The 24,944-nt window shown below is 35.4% G+C and overlaps 1 protein-coding gene across 12 annotated transcripts in view; it reads left to right on the top strand.

The window, feature by feature from the left end:
* The first annotated feature begins 115 nt into the window (after nucleotides 1-115).
* LOC131683320 (PDF receptor) overlaps nucleotides 116-24,944 on the top strand; it is a 688,155-nt gene continuing 663,326 nt past the window's right edge. For 9 of the 12 annotated variants that reach the window (XM_058965194.1, XM_058965191.1, XM_058965193.1 and 6 more), the window contains exon 1: nucleotides 116-965. The gene's annotated coding sequence lies outside the window, so the exon portion shown is untranslated. Of the gene's footprint in view, nucleotides 1,029-24,944 lie in introns of all 12 variants that reach the window. The other 3 variants (XM_058965190.1, XM_058965183.1, XM_058965182.1) reach the window with 2 other exon arrangements.

Genomic DNA, 24,944 nt, shown 5'->3' with positions numbered 1-24,944 from the left:
TGGGAAATTTTGAAGAGCGGCTTTTCTTCTCGTGGACCAAACGAACAGAGGCTAACCGCAAATTTTCACTATATCTGCCATTCTCACATCTGCATCATTCATCAGTGCCGGATGAACCATTCAGCGATACGGGTGCAACTTCATCCCTTCATATTTGAATCGATTCGAGTCCTCTCGTGGCACGCTTTATACTAGATGTTATATATTATATACAAAATACATCCATAGTAAAATCTCTTCTGTTTCGCGCTAGACATATCGTAGAGTTCAAATCATCACTGGAGCAGAGTTTTTCCAGTCAAGCCGGTTGGTAGTGCTTTTCATCCAGAGCATCCAGTCAGTCGTTACTAGAGCACAGAAGCAGATGCTCCATTACACTCCTAGTCTTAACTGCGTCAAGTTGTTGTTTTGAAGAGCATCATCATCTATATTGGATTTCTACCGGATAACCGTCGATGTCTAAGTATTATCACAGCGGTATATTGCAGTAATCAGTAATCGCCAATAACCACGGCTGCCTTTAAACGCATGTGTTTATGTGAGAAAAAATGTAACTACCGTCGATGCAGTTCAGAGCATAAAACAGCACAATAGAAAGGTGAAGTGGAAGAGGTGACAATAGATTAGAAATATGGTATATGTAGATATATTTATAATGCTAGGCTACATCAGTGAATAAGTGAGTGCTGTGATTGTATAATCAGTTCATGCGGTTTCTAATAGTACTGAGATGAGGTGGTCGTATTTGGTTACCTCGTGCAACGATCCTATTGAATTTCACCTGGCAGAATTGAAAAAAATGTCAACTATTGTCGTTTACCAGCAGTCAAATACGTTGAGGCTTTTATGAACCGAGTGCGTTTTTGTTTGCTTGAAAAGTAATACTCTCCTCGTTCTAGCGTACATGCGGAAATAGACGAGTAAGCATAAGCTAATAGTAATAGCAAAGCTAGTAACAATTAAGGGTGAGTAAGCGGATCAGTTTAAAAAATGTTAAATATTATCTGACTTTCGAGTGCTAATTGTTAGTATGTATCATATACGGTTTATGTAATAATATAATGAAGCAAAGAAAGTGTGCTGGAAAATTTAAATATCCCAATCACATCTAACAAAGGTGTTTTGCGAGGGTAGTTTTAGGAGGAGGGGAAGCTTTAGGTGGCAGAAAAGAAGTTGTTTTCGCAATTTTTATTTAAAATAATTCAAAAATTTTGATATCGTCAAAAATAACAAAATATAGGACTTATGGATCATTAAATGAAGCAACTCTTCGATTTAGTACCTAATAGGCGGGAAAATTTTAATTCGCTATTCTAGCTCAAAACAACGACACCGAAAAAGTTTTCAAGATATATAAGTATATTTTCTATATGAACCTAAAAATAGGTGATAAAATTCGTGAAATCGTAACTTTTATGCGAAGTTTTCGAGAAAATAATTTGAATTTTGACTTTAAGGTGTCATATAAAATAATAGAAATCGGATTTTCACTACGATTGTAGGTTCATGTAGAAGATGATTCGATGCTAAAGAGGTCGAACACTGTTATGGTATAAACGGTTGATAGCTCCTTTGTTATCTTACTATCCAATTCCAAAGAATCTTAACCGTTATGTGTCCACCAAAAAATACACCTTTAACAGGCCAAGAGCATCATCATCTATATTGGAAATTGAAATTCTCATAACTATAGCTTCCTTTAACCGATTTGGTCACTTTTAGATGTTTTGGATTCAGGAACTCGACCACTTTTTGATTCTGTATAATTGAAAAAGATGAATGGATCTGGTTTCTGGTAATCCGAATTTTCCGGAGTAATTGTCCAGTACTAGTATATGATTTGTAAATTTTAATAATGTCCTACCAATATGAGTAACTCTTCAAATTGTTTTGCAAGTCTGGTATTTATTGTTAGGGGACCCTATGGCAATTTAAAAAAAAGGGGATTGGAATGGAATGGCCACTCACGGCCCCACAGGAACCTGCTCCGGAATGTCAGTTCCGTGGTAAAATCACCAAATGGTTCCAAACCCACGAGATACAGCCTACTGATGCAATTCCAAGAATTTTGATACCCATATTGCTAGTATTCCTTTGAAATTCACAAATAGTATTCCAGCACTGGAACCTGCTTCCAAAAATCCGGATTCTCGGGAACCGAATGAAGTAACCCAATTCATTTTTACCAAGTCCAAAAGTTGATGAGTCGGACACATAACGGTTAAAAGTGATATACAGAAAAACGCGAAAAAACTGAAGGAACGAGTGAGCTTCCCCTACGGCCACGTTCGTTCGTGCGCTCGGATACCTGCTGGGTGCTCCTGTGCGTTCCGCTCTATATCCTCTTTTTGTTGAGAGTTATTCTTAAATAGTATAACTATTGATGTAACCAATAAAAAAACTCGATTCTTTTAATCTTATACGATTTTCGATTGATTGACACCGGTGAAGTGGATTGCACTGGTTTCACTTTCTAGCAGAAGTGTCAATGGAACATACCCAGTTTTCTGCACCTCTGCTAGAAAGTGCAAAAACGGTGCAGATTCAGTGCACTCCACTACACCGGTGTCAATCAATCGAAAACCTCATTATAAACCAGGCCACCCTATTACTGTTCCTATTCAACAGCAATGAATTAGAGGTCCTGTCTAAAAGCTAAATCTAAAAGATATGATAATGTCAAAAAATGATGACCATATTTATTTGCGCATAAGGAAAGTATCTATTCTTCATGAGTCTTTAGTAGAATTTTCCGAGCAATGGAAAAAAGTTAGCATTTAAAAACAGGACAAATATATGTCGCAGCGAAATATTTTGTTTCTGCAGTTGCAGCACTCATGGACTACAAACAGTAAGTTAAATCCTTGTTTCGATGCTAATAGTCGTGCAAAACTTGTTTACATTGGCGCGAAGCGACTTGTTGCTAATATTTCTGTTCATGGCGACAGTTATTAGCTCCCAGGGCCATAGCAACTGACGCCAAAGTTTTGCTAACGAAATTGTAGCGATTCAGCAAAGCCGCTCTTGTTCTCTACTTACCTTTTCTCTTCTTCTATATATATATATATATATATATATATATATATATATATATATATATATATATATATATATATATATATATATATATATATATATATATATATATATATATATATATATATATATATATATATATATATATATATATATATATATATATATATATATATATATATATATATATATATATATATATATATATATATATGTATATATATATATATATATATATATATATATATATATATATATATATATATATATATATATATATATATATATATATATATATATATATATATATATATATATATATATATATATATATATATACGTTAGTGTTTTGCCATGCGCACATAATTTAAAAAAAAACTTGCATCGTAACTTTTTATAAGCAAAATATCGAATCCTAGCAAGCGAGAAACTCGTGTAGAATTGTATGAGCTTCAACTTTGCTGGTGATTTTTCAATTGTCGATTTGATAATTATAATAATATAATATAAAATGCGCTTGGATCGTATCCTTTGCTTTTCAAGACGACGAAGACAAAACACAATAGTCATTTGACTAATTCCAGGGGAAATTTGAGAGAAATATCAAAAAATTAAAGGGTTGTGTACAGGACACGACCACGGTGACATTAAAAATATAGCTTTTTTATCTATCACACATATCGACACACGTTCTTGTTCACTCGCCTGTTTTCATATGTTACAATTTGCTATATACCCTCCCCATTAAAACATAATTTATTGAAGGTCTTTTAACGGTAATCTATTAATTAATCAAGTATCTCACTAGGTGATTGGCATTATTTGGCTGATCCATCTAGTAAAAATAGGCTGGTCTGTCCAGAAAATATATTCAAAAGAAAAGTTCCATATTGAGAGCTGTGATGAGGAAACCCACGCCCGCCAACGGAAATATACAGATTCTCCATAAAATATGAGATTTCATTTTCCATTTAAATTTTCAATAATGTACTAATGAACTTAAGTAAACAATCTTAAGTGTAAGTATTTCTTGATCGATTAGTGGTGGAAAAATGAAATTATTTGATAAATTACATTGTTATGCAACGTTCGCACTACCAGTTAAAACGGGTTTTTATGCTATCTTTCTTGTTGCTAATTATTAAAACGTGTTATAACTCTGTAGTGTAAACATTGTATTATTAAACCAATTCTGCAGCGTTTTATGTTATATAGGTGTTTTATGTGGTAATAGGACTGACATAATTATATCTTCAGTACAGCGGTTTGTTTCATAATTTAAAACAGATTTATTTTAAAATTTAAATTAGTATACCCAACCGTATTTGTTGTATACCTTAAAACGCAATTAGAACTGTGTTTTAAATACATAGGGTAGGACAGATATTCTGACTGGTTAAACTGGGAAAACAATTTTAAGTCCAGTAACGCTTAAGACATGGCTTGAATTTGAATCGAAAAAGAACACCCGCTTCAACTGCTGCTGGGACGGTAAGTTCTGTTTTAAAATTTTCCGTTGTGTGCAGTACGAAACAAAAGTGTTTGAAATTAGAAAACAAAAAGTTCTGCTGGGAATGTGATTGTTTCCGATGCAATTACACTCAGATTTTTCACGCAGGGGATACAGGCCGTGTAAATGAAAACCGCGTAAATTTAAAAAAACGCGTTAATGAAAACCGCGTAAATTTAAAAAAACGCGTTGATGAAAACCGCGTAAATTTCAAAATCCGCGTAAAAAACCTGAGTGTACTCTCCTATATAAAATACTACGCTGCTGAACAGTGCAATAACTACAGAAGCACGTTGTCAGATGCCTTACTGATAAAAAAACATATAACCGAAATATGAAACATGAAAACCAATAGGCTCTTTACCCTACGCAGCTACAAAGCGCCGTAAACATGGATTAACAAGTTACAACGCACACGCATGCATAAAAATAAATATATTTTTTTCAAACGCAACACTCTTAAGCAGCACACACCGTATTGAATTAAATCCAAACCACCCCGCCCACCCACTTTGCAAATCATTCTGTGACACCATGCTGGTACCCGACAAATCCGCACACGGCCACCGCTGCCGAAAATGCATAGCGTCTACCGCTTATTGTAGTGCCCAGACGCTGCAGCCATGATCTTACCCGTTCGACATAAGAACAAAAACTGATTCAAACGGGTACGCGTCACCTCTATTTATAAACTAACCGTATATGGTTTAGTCACTTAGGTGCGAGTGTGTGCAAATGCCAACGTTACCGAAAATCGATAGCGCTTATTGCATCGCCCGGAGACGACGTTGCTCGTGTGGGATAAGAGCAACAACTGATTTAAACGGATATGCGTTGCTTCTATTTATGACTTTTCGTGTTTCATTGAGCAACTAAGCTGCCCTCTTTTGACGGCTGTGTCTGAGAAATCTGCCTCGCGAATGGTATTTTTCCCGTTTTTTGTGAACTTTTTAATTTTACCAATTTCCAAAAGTCTACTTTTATTGGGGAGATATTAAATTATTACCAATATTTAAGTTAGGTGTTTCTGAATCGGTTGGTGTATGAATGATTAAAATCCATCTAGTAATATCGGAGTTATAAGCGCGCAAACCTTACATAGTTTCGTTACATGGGAGATAGTTTAGATTTTAGAATGACACCTAGCCCCAGATAGTGGAGTAAGACATTTTTAATGTCAAAAATAGGCATGACCCTTTTCGATTTGGATGAATGTTGTTAATGCATTTATTGGAAATATATAACATGACGTACATTTGACCGGTCTAGACATGTTTCCGTGACGCTAGCTTTTAAAAAAGGCCTAAGTATTTTTACTACATGTAAATTGTAGCTCGAAACCCATTGACTGCATGAAATCATGTCTCAAAAAAAGTTGTAAACAAATGAACAAAAACTTCATTAAAAAATCACCCCTGCACATTTTCTCATAAAGTCGAAATTATAATTCATTTTGCGAGTTTTTTTTCCCTTCGGCACAATGAAAAAATCAGTAGAATGTTGGAGTAGTAAGACAACAAACGATGGCTCGACACAGATAGAGCAACACGGGAAACTTTTTTTTATTTCGATTATAGAGGTTTAAATCTTAAGGTCATTCGCCTCTTCGGGTCAGAAAAATCTCTTATGAAAAATTTCTAACCCTATGGGACTCGAACCCAAGTGCGCTGCACTGGAAACTTGTATATTTTCGGAATTTAGTATGTTCGTGTAAATAAGTTAATTTACATCATACATAATGATTATTCAAGTTATTTGCAATTAGAATGCTTATAGTGTGCAAATTCCTAAATTTAAAAAAAATCAGTGAAATAGATTAATTTTTCAAAATATTCCAAAACTTTTCTGTCCAATGTTGCACCATCTGTGTGGAGCCATCATTTTTTGTCTTACTACCCTAACATTTACCGGATTTTTACACCGCGTGGGGAAAGATTGGTAATTCAAAAAATGAATTTTAACTTCGACTTCTTGACAAAACCTGTTTTACAAACATTTTCCAATCTCGTCGAACAGAGTCGAATGGTATTTGAGGCTGGTTTTTAACTTTTTTAAAAAAATTCTGTACTTGTTTTGATCCTATTTTAAAAGTTTGTAGTGAAAAATCCTCTCCTCATTGAAAATATTCCGTAATTCATGATTTCGCGTTAAATGATGCAATTTTTTATCAAACTAATGTATGGAGATAGGGTAAAGTGCCTATTCTCACGATACTAAGCAGGGAGACTCACTAATTCATAAATTTCTCGACCTGCAATCAATGGCATGTATAAAATTGACATCAACAGCTTTGCTTTGTTTGTAAAGAACCAATATAATAACACAAATACGCTGAAAACAGTGAAATTCATATGGGGCCGTGCACTAATTACGTAAGCCTTTTTTAGAGCTTTACAACCTCCCCCTCCCCCCAAATAAGAGTTCGTAAGATTTTGGTGAACTCCCCCTCCCTTTACATAAGATCTTATCATGATTATCGTAATTAAAAAATCGAATTGTTAATTCATCAAAGAGTAAGATAGCGAAAACGATATGTATAGAATTATTACAAGAAAACTCATGACAAAATTTAACTGTAATCATCTGCAGAATTTTAATTGCATGCCAATCTCGCCCAGTAGAAAGAATAACGTTAATAAGACGTTGGCCAGCAGTTGCAGAAAAATGATTCGCAAGGAATGCGACAGTCGGATATTCAGTAACTCCAATATGGTCCACATGATCTGCTTTGCTATATTCCACTTCCTTTGAATCTATTTCATTGTGATGTAGAATTTAAAAGAGTTTATAACCTCTTCTAGCATGAATTTATTCTGAGTTCCAGCTGTGACGCTTATCCTACGCATAGCTCCGAGTTAACCATCTTCGAATTTTCTTGAATTAAAATACAGTTCACACTCTGGAAATATTTGATCTCAAGATCTTTGACAATCGCATGTTACAACATTTTCCAGATACCTTCCTGGTTTGAATCGAACGTTTGAAAAGAACAAAGTCGGTCTAACAACACGAAAGTAATCAACGCTTCTTAACTTGAAAGGCATATTGTGACTCCAGTTCCCGACAGAACAATGTACAACCAAGAGCCAAAAAATCACTCATATTGTTTGATATACAAGGATTATATGGTACAAATGAAAATAGTTCCCTTTTCTTATTAAAAAAGAATATTTTCCTTATGGATTTATTTTTTTAAACTTGTTTTATGATATTACGTAAGAAAGGACAAACCCTCCCTGCCCCTCAGATAAGAATTTGTAAGATGTTTTGAAACTCCCCCTCCCCCCATATGCCCTTACGTAATTAGTGTATGGCCCCTATGTTTAAGCGTAATAAAAACTCGAATCGCTATTGTTGCGCTATCATGTGACTCAATGCGTTGAACAAAGATGGCAGACAATGCTGGCGACTTCCTAGGGCGCTTCGCATTCGATGCCGTCTTGCGATTGCCCTTTCCTTTTCCCTTCGAGGGGAACTCAGTCGCCGCTCCGATCGACGTGGCTGCTCCGTAGAAGGTAAAGGCCACTGTCTGTGAACCTCTATCGACCTTCTCTCTTTCCTCCCTATTGGAGGCCACTGTCTGGGTTTCTCTGTCGGGCCTCTCCCGACATTCCACCCTCTCAACATAGGCCTGCTGTTCCTGTCTTGCGACACGAACAGCTTTCCGGAGCTCCAAGAGGCTCAACTTCAACTCCTTGGCTATGTTCTGCTTTGCGCTAGCGAAGTCGATTATAGAATCGAGTTGCTTCGCTACTTTGCGCATCGCAGCTATTGGCCCCTCCGATGCATTGGTAGGGATATTGCCTACCGCTGCTGGGGGGTCACTGGTGCTTTCGGATGCAGCACTCATCGCTCCACTACTCTCCCCACGGGGGGGAGACCTCGCCAAACCACCTCTTGCGAAGGGGTTTGGCACCTCCGTCTGTTTGTTTTTATTTTTATTTACCTCCATGTATAGTCCCACGAGTAGCGCGAGAAATATATGTCCGCCACGCCAGAGCTCCGCATTAGCGTGGTAAGGGACGCTTACTGTGGGGGTTGCCCAGGTACCCCACAGGCTCCGTTAACGATCGAGCATCTTTTTCACCCCCTCGATCACTCATCCCTCGGCACGGGTCGCTTCACGCCTTGGAATTGGGGTTATGCCCTACCTTGCTTTACGTGGTGATCTCGGCCCGGATCATCACAACCATCCTCCTTTACCAGGGCTTTGGACCTGTAGCTCTGGTTCTCAATAGTTCCATGTACGTATGTTATTACAGACGTGCTACTATTGAGATCCGTCATTCGCTAGCGGAGTTAAGAGTTTATAGGAATACTTAACCAAGTAAGATTAAAGATTAGTGCCAAGCGGTAATAAGCTAAAGAAATTTTAGATATTTTGTGGTACCTACTGTGAATGTAAATCACGCCACACAAAAACTCCACCTTAAACACCAGTCGATATATTTATAGGACTAGTCAACAAAGTTAGCAGTTATATGGCTGATTACGTGCGTACATGCAATGTAATCAGTACAGTTAATCCCAAAAATGAAATGCATTAAAAAATCAAAATTCATGGAATACAATCATGTTTTACTGGTACTAAGGACCTCGAAAATATGGAAAAAAATATTATAACATATTTTATGCCATTACTTTTCATTTGTGTGTTACACTCGTGTTGGTAACAGCAGCAGGTCCTGTTGGACCGAATCCATCGTTTTCAGAGAAAGGCTCACTACGCCGAGTGTGTCGGTGAAGGAGCACCTGTCTACCTGGAAGCCGTGATGGAATACCTGTCCGCCAAAGTATTGGAGCTGGCAGTAATCATCATCCCTCGTTATCTACAGCTGACCATTCGGAATGACGGAAAGCTGAACAAATTTCTCTCCGGTGTGACTATTTCCCAGGGTGGTGTGTTGCCTAATATGCAAACATTTCTGCTTCCAAAAAACGATGTAATCGGCTACCACTGGAGAGAAGACGAAAAACGCTGGTGGTGGAGGTTAGAATGCCAATAAGCCAAGGGCTGTCGCTAAGAAACCGGTAGCGTGGAAGGCCAAAGGTGCCCCTGCAAAGGTAGTATCAGTTGCCACTGAACAAAAGGCCACCCAACCATCGAAGGCTGTATCGAACAAGCCGAAGACCCCTAGGCCAAAGAAGGCCCATCGCACCTGCCCGAAGAAAATCACCGCCGGCAAGTAGTAAATTCACGCGTCCCCAATGTTGCCTTTCAGGACGAACAATATCAACTTGTAAAGAACTATAGGTGCTTATTTTCCGTTAATGCTATTTCCCGCTATTTGTTCTAGCTTGAGCAGCAGCACTAGGGTTCGCAGTACCGACCCTTTTTGTCGAGAACCGGTACTACGGTACTGAAGCCCTCAGTACCGGTAGTACCGGTACTCGAATATTTTTTTTTAAAATTCGAAATAAGCTTCAAAGTGAAATTGAATGCTCAAATTGATGACCATATTCTCAGATGACTGATTTGTGCTGATCAAAAAAGTATGTTTATTGTTTTCAATTGATTCGGAATGGCATGACTCATTTCAACAGAAAATATTTTTCGTATGCGGCACCTTCTTTTGTTTCGAAATCTAGGTCACTTTGAAATCAATAACTGCTAAGCGGTGCGACTTTTGTCGACTTCAACAGATGGTAAATGTAAGAAACACTATTAACAACAGTAAATCAAAGCGAGAATGGCAGTATATCCGAGCGGGTTATTCGCATTTCCTTCTTGCTTTCCTGTAAACTATGGAGTTTTGCTGAATTTTCCGATCATAAATAATTACAAATCGCTCTATTTGGAGTAGTTCATCAAATCTAAAATTGTTAGCTACTGAATCGCTGTTCGTTCTTTTATAAATAAAGCTTAAAGAGCAAACCAAAGACATGACTTAGACCATAGTCTTATTACGCGCCACCCAGTGAATAATGAAACCTATCAGAATATCGCTAATAAAAAAATGCAAGGCAAATTTTTATGTCTCTTATGCTAGATGTGAATATATTGAAATTTAGTACAAGATCGTTTAAATTTAATTTCGACAAAATAAAGCAGGAATTTAAACATACCGTTCAGTACAACGGGAGCTAGTAATGTTCAACTTATAGAAGGTAATTAATATAATTAAAAGTCATCTTGCAGACCGATATTTTGAAACAGGTCCCCCCAAAGAGCCCACATATTTTTCATAAAAAAATTGTATGGTACCGAAAATACCGGTACTGGCTTTTGTTCAGTACCGGTATTACGGTACCAAAAATGGGTCGGTATTCCCGGGATTTTCGGTACCGGTATTACCGGTACCACAACCCTAAGCAGCACACCCATTCAAATAGTGATAAATATTCTCGATTGATGAGACAAATCACTGTTTAATAATGCGCTGCTGATAAATAAACAAATCGAGCACAAAATGTATGTATCTGAAATTCTCGATGTACAACAATTGCATATTTTTATTCAGATACGAATTTCTTTACTTTATAATTTAAATTGAAAATATCGGATAATAATTAGGATTTGTTTGGAATTTGAAATTATTATTTGTGCTATGGGGAATACATTTTAACACATCTACATCTTAAATCGAGGAGTTCAGATCGATATCGTCATCGGGTGCTACTTTACGCCAAAAATAGAACATTTTGTATATAACACTCAAGAACTACGATCACGCAACTTTGAATTTAAAAGTTTGATGTTTTACATATGGCAGAAGTGCCTCCAAAGTCATTGAAAAGAACTTTTTGAAAATCAAGATTAAACATGAGATATAAAGAACTAAAAATTGACATAAAGTTGCCCCGCAAAAGGGCTACTTAACGCCAAAAAAAAAATTTCCAAAATCATGTCAACTGCTTGATTTATTGTTATGAACTATGCTCGTTATGTGCGAATGCAAATGAATGTCGTGTTCGTAAAAATAAAAAATATGTTCAAGAACTGCGTACCACGCATCCAATAACCTTGTTTTGGAGAGTCAATAAGTCATAGAACGAAAAACAACAAGCCGAGAAAAACGCTCTTCATGATATACGTTTTCATTGAGCCTTATGAATTAGACAACTTTGTTTTAGTATTTTTCTAAAAGAAGTTTTAATTTTTCCGGAGTGCAAAGGCTTTTACAACAGAAACGCGAATGGTACAGTTATATTTAATGGTTATCCATTTCCAATATACTGAGGACCTTTTTGTTTAATAAGGTTTTAACCATAAGGTCATTCACCTACACTGCAGAACTGTTCCCCGCTGCTCTTTCTGTCATTCCACAGCAAACTGCTTCAATACACATAGTTTAAATACCTCTAGAAACGATAGTGTTTTTATATGATTACTCCATTGCAACTACACTATAGTCAACTGGCAAATTATCGATTAGAAGGATTATAATTAAAACCGACACCTTAAGCTTAACACTTTTTCTGAGTTATAAAATTATATTTTCTATGCAGAATTCTTCTTCAGAAAACTCTCAACAAGGCTTAATTTTGTCAGCGCTTCAAAAAATAAAATTTAATTAATAATTATTGGTTGTAAAACTTGGAAAACAAAGTTGCTTTTTGTAGGCACTGCTGGTAAACCCGACACCCCATATCGGTAAGATCGACACCCCCTTTAATTTATTTTCTTTCTACTTTATTAAAATCTTTATCTTTATTAAAAATGAGATATATGCGTGATTATTACAGTGTGAGTATGTGTGATGCTTCTTATAGCTTCATCATGTAGTGAGGGGAAGAAAGTTCGAAAGCGTAGTACTATAAATAAGAGTATTTTTTGCTATAGGATTATTTCTTGATAGGGGTATTTCCAAATAATCCTTACACACATCATTGCAAGCTTCAGTGTCATTTTATTTCGTAAGAGAAGGTTCTACGTTCTACTAATCGGATTCATCCACTTATAAGTAACATACACTTCTTTTTCAGATTTGATTTTTCGGACTCTGATCATCAACGATCTACCGGGATATACATAAGATCATTGTCTCATTGTGATCGTCTATAACAAACCAAGAGAACACTAGAAATACGGTTCGATGAGCTTTTCGCAGAAATAGCAAAAGCTTCGATAGAATCAGATAAGCAAAAATCCCAATTCTTGATTTCTAAAGAGAAGTAAACAAAATAAAAATATTTCTGTGTATTTCTGCTATTACTATAGTGTGCTAATAGTGTAATTGAAGTGTCACAAAGATCTCCAGCATTTTGTAATGAATCTCAACTAAACACAACCATCTTAACAGAGTGTCGGTTTTACCCTAACCATAGGGTGTCGGTTTTATCCCAACAGCGCACATTTTTTTTATGAACGAGTATGAACGCTACTGTCGTATGTTTTGTTTATTTTTATGACATACGCCGTACTAGCTTAAATTCAACTTTTCTTCAAATGCTCTACCTAAACGTGCTAATAATAATGTGCCATTATGAAATAAATAAAAATTTGATATCTAGGAAAAATTGTGGGGCGTCGGTTTTACCCACAGTATCGGTTTTGCCCACAATTCCCCTCCTGTAATTTTTCAAAACAGTTAAACTAGTACGCTAACAAAAATCTGCTTTGATTTAGAATCAAATTCCAAAAAGGAGTAAATTCTAGATCAAATATACAGATTCTGTTATATAGACTTAAGTAAAGCTTGGCGTAAAGTACAAACACAAATTATTGCATTACATTTCCAGGTTAATTTCACGTAATCTATGCCCACTTATCTAATAATTTGACTAGTATATCATACTTTCCCAAGAGAATTTACGTTACAATGTTTTTACGTATATTTTATATTTCAGTTTCATCGCCTACTACGATTACTTGCAAGTATTTTCTTACGCCTATATCCATTTTTACATTTCTTATAAAAGAAATGTATAAAATTCGCTCAAACTTTCAAGATTTTTTCCGAGGCCCGGAGGGCCGAGTCTTATATACCAATCGACTCAGGTCGACGATTTGGGACAAGGTCTGTGTGTGTGTGTGTCTGTGTGTGTGTATGTAACGGACAAATTCTCATTCGTGTTTCTCAGCAATGGCTGAACCGATCTTATCCAAACCAATTTTAAATGAAAGAACTAAAAAACAGTATGAACGCTATTAATTTGTTTTTGATTCTGATGTTTAGTTTCCAAGATATGAATGTTTGAATGCGTAAAAATGGCGTTTTTTGCAGTTTTTTTTTAATTGTCTGCCGAAATTGACAATATAGATTAACAATTTGTATGTTTTTAGATAGCTTTAACAAACACCTTTCGAACAAGCTATAGATTGTTGAAATCGGACTATTATCAAAAGAGATATTTAACATTAAGATTTTTATCATTTCTCATTGCCGGAAATATGACCAAAAACATATAATCTATTATTAACGCCAAAACGGCTTATTTTAGGTCAATAATATCTTCGGAGAATTTAATGGAGATAATATGCCCTTTCTTTTGGAATTGTGCTTTTGCTGATTAATCCCCCTATGAGTGAGATATTTTCACAAATTTTCTTGGAAGTGATTATATCGAAATGATGTCTTCAGCAAATTTGTAGCTCTTACTTTTGCGAATAACTTTACTGAAGACTTTAAATATCTATTTTGAATACTTTAAAAGTAATGGCTTGTTGTTTCTTGATTACTCTTTTTCGCCTATTTATTGTTCAATATAGTAATAATCCATTGAAATAAGCTAAACATTATTTCGATAAAACAAATTTTGTATTTTATTTTACTATCTACAACCGCTAGAAATAATCACCGAGCACTTCCAAGTTGTCTGGAAGGAACTTGATAACTTATCAATAGAAAAATGTTCAGTTGTGCGAACCTTCTGACTGCAATTTTTCTAACTTATAACCATCAATCGATCTGAAACATATCGGAAAATGAAAAGCGAAATAAATAACTCCAAGCAACGGCGTAGCCAAGAGAAGGTTTTGGGGTTCGACACCATACAACCCCCCCTCACCACACCCAACAAAAAATATTGGATTGAAGTTGAAAATTTATTGATGCAGACTGATTTAATTCAATATTACAATAACAATTATCTGATCCGTAGATTGATAACCTGTTGTTGTAAACGTCATGAGGACTTTTGATAAATTGTCGGAATGGGGTCCTGATATGTAACTGATCTATTGGTCTTGATTTCACAGTTGTCTAATAGCATCAATATCAAATTTCTGCCTGAAAACATTCCAATAGAAAATTCCAGAGTTCTGTAATCAATCATAATCCTCAGATTTATTTTCAATATGAGCTCGTTTTTGTAGAAATGTACTGTAATAAGGGTCTTTATTTAATAGAAAGCGAAGTTAAAATTGATTTAATGTCTATGAAACATAGAACTGCTCGCCAAAAAATGACTTTCAATATTTGCTAAAAATGTTTTTGCCTTTCTCATTCACTCTAAAATTCGTTAATCTAATCCCGACCCGAAGAGCCGAGTGTCATATGCCAATCGACTGAGATAGTCGAGATCGGAAAATGTCTGTGTGTGTATGTATGTGTGTATGTGGAAAAAATGTGACCTCTGTTTCTCAAAGATAACTGGACCGATTTGCACAAAGTTAGTCTCAAATGAAAGGTACAACCTTCCCATCGGCTGCTATTGAATTTTTTATTGATTGGACTTTCGGTTTCGGAGTTGCAAGTTGAAGAGTGCAATCACGCAGCAAATTCCCATATAAACTGAAATGAAAAATTTTCAAAATCAAATTTGTATTTTTGATGCCAAATGACTTTAAAATGCACGAAACATTGAGATGTTTGACAAAATTGACTTCTTTGGACTTTGGTACATTTTTGCCTTTCTCATATAGAAAGGTTATGCAATCACTCTAAAATCGTCAATCATACCGGCCCGGAGGGAGTATGCAGTGAGGGGTTGCTACTTTAAAATTAAAACTAGTTTAAAATTTCTTAACAAGTTGAAAATTTTCGGCAGGACCTGGACCTCCCGGATCTTTCTCCATGATCCGCCGCTAGTTTTAAGCGATGTTTCAGTATCACATAGTATCTCAAGATCGTGGCTGTCGATCCATTGTATGTATGTGCAAATCGTACTGAACATGTAATATTCATTTACACCATTGTATTGAACATAACCAGCCATGGAATCGTAGTCTGGACAAATGAGACAACCACAATTGCACCACTAGGTGGATTAAAACAGGTTTTTATTTTGGGAATGCGTCGAGTTGAGACGAAAACGTAATTTGATTAATAACGAGGATAACACTTTCCGAATGTAGAGAGAAATTTATGAAAAAAAGACGATTTCCATCCGATTCTAGCAGATTCTGATCGATTTTGATGAGCAATTGATTTTTCTTGTATGACCAATTATATGTATAGGTCAAGTGTTTAAAAACAGTAATTTAAGGTCAAGATAGCATCATTTTGAAACCGCCAATTTCGGAGGTTTAGTATCTTCGATGAGTTTTACAAACGTAAAACAGCGCATCATTTGATAAAATAATTTTGACGGTATATCGTCCAAGAAGTATTTATGGTGAATTTTCTCAGGCTAATATTCATGACTACAATAAAGTCTCAACAAATTCGCTAGACACGAACTCTGTTACTATTTTCTGAAAAATTAATTCTGCATAATTTTAAAACTTCAAAAATTACAGTTTCGGAATTATGCCGTTTGGACAGTAAGATCGATTTTCACCAATCCCCCACCAAACCGAATTTCTGGCTACGCCACTGATTTCAAGTAAGTAGAAACAAAGTCGTTCTACACTCATTCACAAGAAACTTCTTCGAATGCTGAATATCTATTATAATACATTGAAACCCCGATTTTATCAGCCAAATATGAACATATGTTTGATGGGCTCTAGCAGACGAACAAGACTGAATTCGAGTAAATCCTTTCTTGAGCATGTCTTCCTTATCATGAAGATGGAAATATGCAAAAATAAAAAGTTCATCATAATCAGAAATAGTTATCAGACTACATCAAGGGACGGGAAGAATATTTTAACAGCTTCAGTTTATATAAAAAAAATGCCCGCTTTAGTCAATGTCCCCATTTTGTCAGCCTAAAATACACCATGAGACTGATAAAAATTGGTCTTTATTGTATGTATTATTCACTGTGTTTCACATTAATAGGTACATTTCATTTTTGGAGATTTTTTATTGCATCGAACTACAACAATTTTTAGGTAGTTTTGAAGGGTTTATTTTGTAGACTTCTTGCAGATAGAGAAAATACTGAAATTTTCAGCTTTTTTCCTACACAATATTACGAAAGCTTCTTAAACAATTTTTTTCTAATAAGTTTGTGAAAATTATAAACTATTTGAATTTCTTTAATAGTTTTATTTTTTATTTAACCGTGATTTTTTAATAAATAGTGACCATCGCTTCACAACGTAGTCTATTTTTCATGGCTTGCGGTGAGCACGATCTCTCGAATTGCTGAACTGAAAATTATGGAATAGAAATTAATTTTTAGGCTTCTTTACAGATTTAACTCGCCGCGCAGATAGCTCTGAATTAGACCCGCTGGTGCCCTAAGACGATTTCGCTAGATTTTCAGAGCACTGTGCACCCAGTGCATTAATGCAAGTGACGGAAGGTTATCGAAAAGATTCGTGAAAATGAAAATTCCAGTAATGATGATGATTTTCCCAAACGGTTCGTTTTCGAGAGGTTTTTATTTGTTCTTTGGCATTAGGATTAGCGATAATAATTCAAATCAAGGATACTACTGGGAAGTCACCTTTAGAAAAAGTCGATGTCGAAGTAAAATTTGGAACTATGCACGCATGCACTTCAGAGATAGCGATAGCATTTCAACGCTTTTTTGTGAAAAGGGCGATACTTACAAATGTAAACATAAGGCTTTTTTTATACATGCGAATGGGGGCTTTGAAACGCAACAAATTAACCTAAAAATTTGGATTCTACGAAATTGATTTCTTAAACTACAGCAAAAAATAGAACGGGCGAAACTGTATTTTTGTTTGTTTATTTAAAGTTTCGCCCTCCACGCTCCATGCAAACAAACAGGGCGATACTTTTTTTGCTAGCAGTTTAGAGGCGAAACTGTTATTTTCGTATTTTTTTTTGATTATCAAGCTGATACCAGCTGTAAATAATAACAATGATCGCTATTAAAAAAACACGGACGAAATCGGTGGTGTAGAACGGTAGTTATTGTAAAAAAAACGTGAGGGCGATACTTCAATGCTGATAGGCGGGACCGAAAAAGTAAACAATCGCCAAAGGGGTGATACTATCATTTTGTCAATTTCAATAGCAAAAACAAATTTAATAACAATTAATTTAATAATTTCAAATACTTTATGAAGTTTTGGGTTTCGATCACTGAATCATGCAATCTAGGATGTAAAAAACACAATAGTTCTTAAATAGGAAATAAAACCAAGTCTGGTATCACTGCTAGTGTCGCCCTTTTCAAGAAAAAGCGTTGATTTCTTAGTTCTCAGTCGCGTTGGAAATTTGAGTAAAGTATAAATTTCAAATCGATTCAAAAAAAATTTCGATTTTTTTGCCTCAGTACAATATATAACCCCTTCAGGAAAAATCAGCTTTCCCACCACAATTTAGATATTTTATTAACAGAACATTAACAATATGTCTATTTGATGGGCCATTTTTTCGCTTTCCCATTGATTTGGTTTGAGATTTCTAGCACTGATGTTGTCCTATGCTGATTTGAGCGATTCTCTGAGTCCTGCCACTATCCCATGTAGTATGTGTTATCAAAAACATCGCGAAGCATCAAGTTCTAAATGTTCTCAAACGATATAATATCCGAAGAGAGTGATAAGAGTTATAAGAAATGTCTCATCACACTGTTAGGTGGATTAAAAGCGTTTTTATATTTGCTTTGATCAAGCGAATAATACTACGTTTTGCTTTTGTCAAATTATAACGTTAAATTTGAACTAGAAGCGTATCATTTTTTAATTTTGGCGTAAAGTAGCCCCAGTGGTGTAAAGTAACCCCCGATGACTGTATATTATAAATAATAATGCAATCTTATTCAGACTAAAGGATATAGTAAGAAATATTAAGGCTAGATATACAATTTATAATGTTTTGACAAGAATAATTATTTGATTAAAAATTTAAACAAGGAGAAACACCAGGCTTGTTATAAGGAAGACAAAAGACATAAACAAGTGGGATTGATTCCAACAGAGACCGTATAAGGGATAGTGGGGAGAGGATGGACAAGAATGACAGAAAATTATTTTAACTTGCAGCTTTTTGGCAAGCGGAAGATCACTGTCAGAACATCATGAACAGGATCGCCAACTGGCTTCTTGAATCCACAGGAACTCTTGGGATCAGATTTACAGGTAGCTGTTAGAATGTCAACCAAAAGAGGAGATATAACTAAATTTGGAAATTTATCGTGGTTAAAAATATGTATATTCCTATATGGGAGTCATATAGGAAGGACCGAGTATAATCACACTGATAGAATATATTCGTAAATTGCTAAGAAATAGATTCGTACAGAAAATTTTCATAAAATATACGAATTTTTCGTACATATAATTAATCGTTCATAGTTCTATTGAAACACTTTTATTTTTCATTACGAGTTTTTAGTGAAATCCACGCAACGACTTTCGTTGGCTTATTACGAAATGGCTTCATTAGGCAAACGAATTGTTCGCTGCTATATACGAAAGTCTTTATTATATTTACAAGCACCATTCGTCAAACCGTCAACGTCGAATTAGTTTCAATAGAGATAGAATATGGAGTCATTGTTGCTATACGTCAGATAATTGTTGATCTTCACGACGGTCTCGGTCTGACTATTTAGTAGCCGTATCCGTGTCCACCGGTTTCAGGAAGATTCCCTAAACCTCTTTCGCTTCCATTTGATCCAGAATCCGGAGCAGTACGGATTCAGTTGAGCCATCGCGAACTGCTCGTTGGTAAGTTTGAGATTTTCTCTGCAGGAGCAATGTCAAAATAATACGCTATTAAATACGAAAAATTCTTTTAGATGAACGAAATGAATTCGTGCGACCAACGAGATTGTTCGTAATATACACAAATGTTTATTAAAATAAACAAAACATTTCGTTTCATTCATGAAAAATAATGTCGTTTTCAACGACGATATTCGTGCAATGTACACTAAATTAGTAAAATTTACGAAAAATTTCGTTCATAAAGCGGCCATTTCTTCATACCACAATAAAATCGATCTGTGTCTTTTATTAAAAAAAAGAAAACCGGTGTTGTCAAACATCGATCCCAAAAGATCGAATGAAAAAATAAGAAGATAATAAATACGAAAACTTTTCTAAGATGAACGAAAATAATTCGTGCGACCAACGAAATTGTTCGTAATATTCATATACGTTTATTAAAATAAACGAAACATTTCGTTTCATTCACGAAAAATGATGTTGTTATCAACGATAACATTCGTGCATTGTACACCAAGTAAGTAAAAGTTATGAAAACTTTCGTTCGTCAAGCGGCCATTTCTTCACACCACATTTTTTCTAGTCCTCAACAATGGTGAACAGGTTGAAATGGAATCGAATTTTCCAGACCGATCCCTTTAATTAAAAAAAAATCACTGCTGTCAAATATCGATACTAAAAGATCGAATGCGACCAACGAAATCGTTTGTAATATACATAAACGTTTATTAAAATAAACGAAACATTTCGATTCATTCAAGAAAAATAATGTCGTTATCAACGATTACATTCGTGCAATGTAAACTAAATAAGTAAAATTTACGAAAACTTTCGTTCATCAAGCGGTAATTTCTTCGTACCAAAAGAAAATCGATTTGGCCACATCGATATTTTTAAATTAAAAAAAAATCGATGTTATCAAACAAAAGATCGACTGAAGGAAATAAGAGGCTAATAAATACGAAAACTTTTTAAGATAAGCGAAATAAATTCATGCGACCAACAAAATCGTTCATCATATACATAAATATTTATGGAAATAAACGAATCATTTCGTTTCATTCATGAAAAATAACTTCGTTATCAACGATAATGTTCCTGCAATGTACACTAAATATGTAAAATTTACGAAAACTTTTGTTCATCAAGCGTTCATCATCATACCACAATCTTTCTAGTCCCCAATAGAGGTGAACAGGTTGAAATAAAATCGAATTTTCCAGATCGATCCTTTTAGTTAGTTAAAAAATCGTTGTTGTTAAACATCGATCTTAACTTATCGATTGAAAAAATAATATGCTAATGAATACGAAAAAATTCCTAAGATGAACCAAATAAATTCATGTGAGCAATGAAATCGTTCGTAATATACATAAACGTTTATTAAAATAAACGAAACATTTCGCTTCATTCATGAAGAATAATGTTATTAACGATAACATTCGTGCAATGTAAACTAAATAAGTGAAATTTACAAAAAATTTCGTTCATCAAGCGGCCTTTTCTTCGTACCACAATAAAATCGATTCGGCCATATCGATTTTTTTAAATTAAAAAAAAATCGATGTTGTCAAACATCGATCCCAAAAGATCGACTGAAAACAACAACAAGCTAATAAATACTAACTTTTCTTAAATAAACGAAATAGGTTCGTGCGACTAACGAAATCGTTCGTAATAAACACAACCGTTTTTTAAAATACACAGAACATTTCGTTTCATTCAAGAAAATTAATGTCGTTACCAACGATAACATACGTGCAGTGTACATTAAATGTGTAAAATTTACGAAAGCTTTCGTTCAGCAAGCGCCTATTCTTGTTTATGAAATGAACGAAACCTATTATTTGCAATGCACGAAAATACTTCGTTGCAGAAAACAACGAATGAATTCGTACATTGCATGATCGATTTAATTATATTTACGAATTTATATTATCAGTGCAGCACATCTCGGACTGGAACCAGGCCGAAGGAATTCGTTTAACGGAGCTCTAGAACACTATGCGCACGACCAGAAAACATGTTTAATGTTGCGATAACCATCACCACAACGCAGAGACTGCTCTCCACGACTCCAATACGCCGGAGATGCGTATAATAATTGCACATAACCCGAAATATCACTCGAAGGAAATCACAACCTTCATCTATTTTCTTTAAACCGAGGGTTGTTTATAACTTTGGGATTCCTAAACATCTATTGTCCTACGAAATTGGCCAATTATCAAGCGTCGTCAGACAAGAAATACTGCAAAACTCGTTGAAACTGCGCGATCTTTTATAAATATCACCTTATACTGCCTCAGTGACCGCCTTCTCATTACCTTTCTAATCTAAGTGTCGCCTTTCTCATTGCCCGGAATGGCAATGCGAAAGAACTCAAACTATTATTTGTATCTAGTAAGTGGGTACGATTTTCCCGATAAAGCACTCAGTAACTCCCAATTTTCCCGGGCAAAACAAGAAGGGCTTTCCATGCTCCATCAAACGGAGATCTTACTTGCAACTGTAACGATGTGGTCACGGTTGTTGTTAGTTAAATATAAAACCATTATATTTGTTGGGAGAATGTTTACAGCACAGCCTCTTTTATGATCGCTCTTACCGCTACTGTCATAATAATTAGCATAGAAGCTATGTACAGCTCTCATCTGGTGAACGATACGATAGTATGTGCACTTGAATGCTTAGCTCGAGCGTCTTTGCTGTCAGATAAATGCTGCCAGATAAATCCATCGTTCAGAAAGTCCTTATATGACTTTTGCGCGTACAATTCTGTGCACTCTCTGACCACTACGGAGTGAGAGACCGTCCACGGTTGTTCGTGCCAGGTACTCGTTTCGTCCGACCTTTGATCGCAGTGTAGAGAATCAAACCAGTCGAAGCGTCCTAAGTAACCATAAGCATTAAACCGTTGTACATTATTGGCTATACATTCACACTAATGTTGCATTGAAACTCAATGATAGCATCAACAATGCAATCAAGCTTTATATTGGCATCATAAATGCATACATGCACAGTAGACTGGTTCAATTTTTGACTTTTAGCTCCACCAGGCTCTACTGATTCCTTTTATGGCCCTTAGTAATCGTGCAAATTTTGGTACCGATCGGTTGTGCCTACGGAGCCTTCAAAAATTTCAAAGTTTATATGGAAATTAGTATGGAAAATCGGTTAACATCGAAAATAAATTTTAAAAAAATCACATCATCAATCAATTATTGAGAACACTATATATTTCTAAATGTATCTTTCTACTGAATACATTCGTGGAACATTGTAAGCTTGTGAAAATTCGCTGAAAAAAGTTATTAACTAAAGAAGCAGCATGGTTTCAAAACAAGTGGATTTTATTCTTAATCATAGCAACCTTGTTTCAATAACTGCATCTACCACCCGCGAGCGTTGGTTGGCAAGTCTAGTTTACACTTGTACATAGCGATGTAGCTATTCAAACAGGGTTGCTATGATTAATAATAAAATCCACTTGTTTTGAAGTCATGCTACTTCTTTATTTAATAACTTTTTTCAGCGAATTTTCACAAACTTACAATGTTCCAAGAATTGGTTCAGTAGAATCCCTTTAGAAATATATAATGTTCTGATTAATTGATTGATGAGGTGATTTTTTAACAATTTATTTTCAATGTTAACCGATTTTCCATACTAATTTCTAAGGGCTATAAAAGGAATCAGTAAAGCCTGGTGGAGCTAAAAGTCAAATATTGAACCAGTCTAATGCGCAGCCTACATATAGCATTATCCCTTGCTTTGTATACGTGTATAAAGCAGATTTAAGGCACACATGCTTCAAGGATCTGTAAAGCATGTATGCTTTACATGTGCATTTAGTGCCAGTATATAGCAAATATAAAACCGATATAATGCTATCATAATGCTGTGGATTTATCCTTTATGCAACTATTATTGAAGGTTATATGCGCCATATTTCATTTCATTCGAACATGTGCAATATAGCCTAGCCAGTAGAAGCGCACTTGCCGTTAACGAGGCAAGGTACCTTTGTTCGAGACTTACTAAAGCTAATTTTCATAAAACATTATTTATAACGCGCGGGAATAAAATTCTCATAGATATTCATTACAATGCATTAAAAGGGAACCAATTACGGTTCCAAACAGAATTTTAATATTTTTCCTTTTTGCTCATCGCACCGAAAAGGAACATCGTTACAAAACCACATTGCAGAAATTGACAGCCAATTCAAGCTGTCTAATAGCATGACAATTGTGCACTGGTGCTATATAATAGCATTAGTACCACAAAAACGGGCTGTCAATCTCTGCACAGTAATAGTACTATATATCTTAATAAAATCATAGGTGCGGTTCGACTTCGTCTCATCAGAAACCGACACCAATGTTGCAAATGTTCTTCACCAAACTAGTTCATTCGTTCATCCTCAATGCGATATTCGTCGTGTTATTCACCCATGCTTCGAATAACGCTACCCCGTTCGCCGCACGAAGGCACCGAATCACCGAAAATGAACAACACAAAGAAACAAAAAATTCGAATCTGATGTCTGCTGTTCGCTGCTTGTTCGCATCGTTGTTTGTTGAATTTAACCATTCATGCGATGTTCATCTTCACGCATCATGCCGATCGGCACACGAATGGCCTAGATGATAATCGCCACTAGCCATTCTTCGCTTAGGATTCTTCGTTCTTCATTCCTCCTGCATTGCGTCATAGAAAAACAAATTCCTTGTTCATTGCTGGAAGGGTCAGTTTCTTGACCGAAATTGTACAGAAATGCTTGCTTGATATGTTCGAAATTGGATGACTTTTGTTATAAAGAAGCATTAGTAGTACATAATGATTGCTTGTTGATGTTTTTTGGTTAATGATCAGAGTCGAAGCGGGAAGCTTCGTAAGCAAAGCAAAACAAATCAATTATTTTTGTAAATTTGCGGATGTCTCGCGGGTGAAAATTAATCAACACCATGTTTCCTATTATGAATCCACTAGACTATTGGAACTTCAATGAATCATAATGGGCGAGGTAATCAAAAACAATTTCTGTGTCCATAGAAGTGTAATCGAGCTCATTTACAAGTTTTTGTCAATTCAATGCATTCTGATTTAAACCAAGCTTTGCCGAATCATCGTCAGATTAAATTAGTAACCCGTTGCGGTGCGAATGTGGGCGGTAAATGGATAGTCCGCACCGCAACCGCAAAAAAAAAATAATAAAACCGCTCCGCTTACCGCAACCGCACTGCATTTACTGCACCGCACCGCGCGGTAATGCGGTAAAATTCATGTATTTTTTTAAAATTGTGTTGAAAAATTATTCGTTTATTTTGTATAACCATATATAATAAAATCTTATTCTTATTTACACGAAAATTAACTTTGATGGACTCCTCAGAATGTAACATTTATGAAAAAATTCAACTTTGCAAGTTTTATTAATAAAATGCTGTACATTTTTAGACAAATACT

The sequence above is a fragment of the Topomyia yanbarensis genome, chromosome 2 (assembly GCF_030247195.1).
Source record: "Topomyia yanbarensis strain Yona2022 chromosome 2, ASM3024719v1, whole genome shotgun sequence".
In the NCBI taxonomy this organism is placed as follows: domain Eukaryota; kingdom Metazoa; phylum Arthropoda; class Insecta; order Diptera; family Culicidae; genus Topomyia; species Topomyia yanbarensis.
The sequence above is the reverse complement of the archived record's forward strand: the minus strand, read 5'-3'. Positions and strand labels throughout refer to the sequence as shown.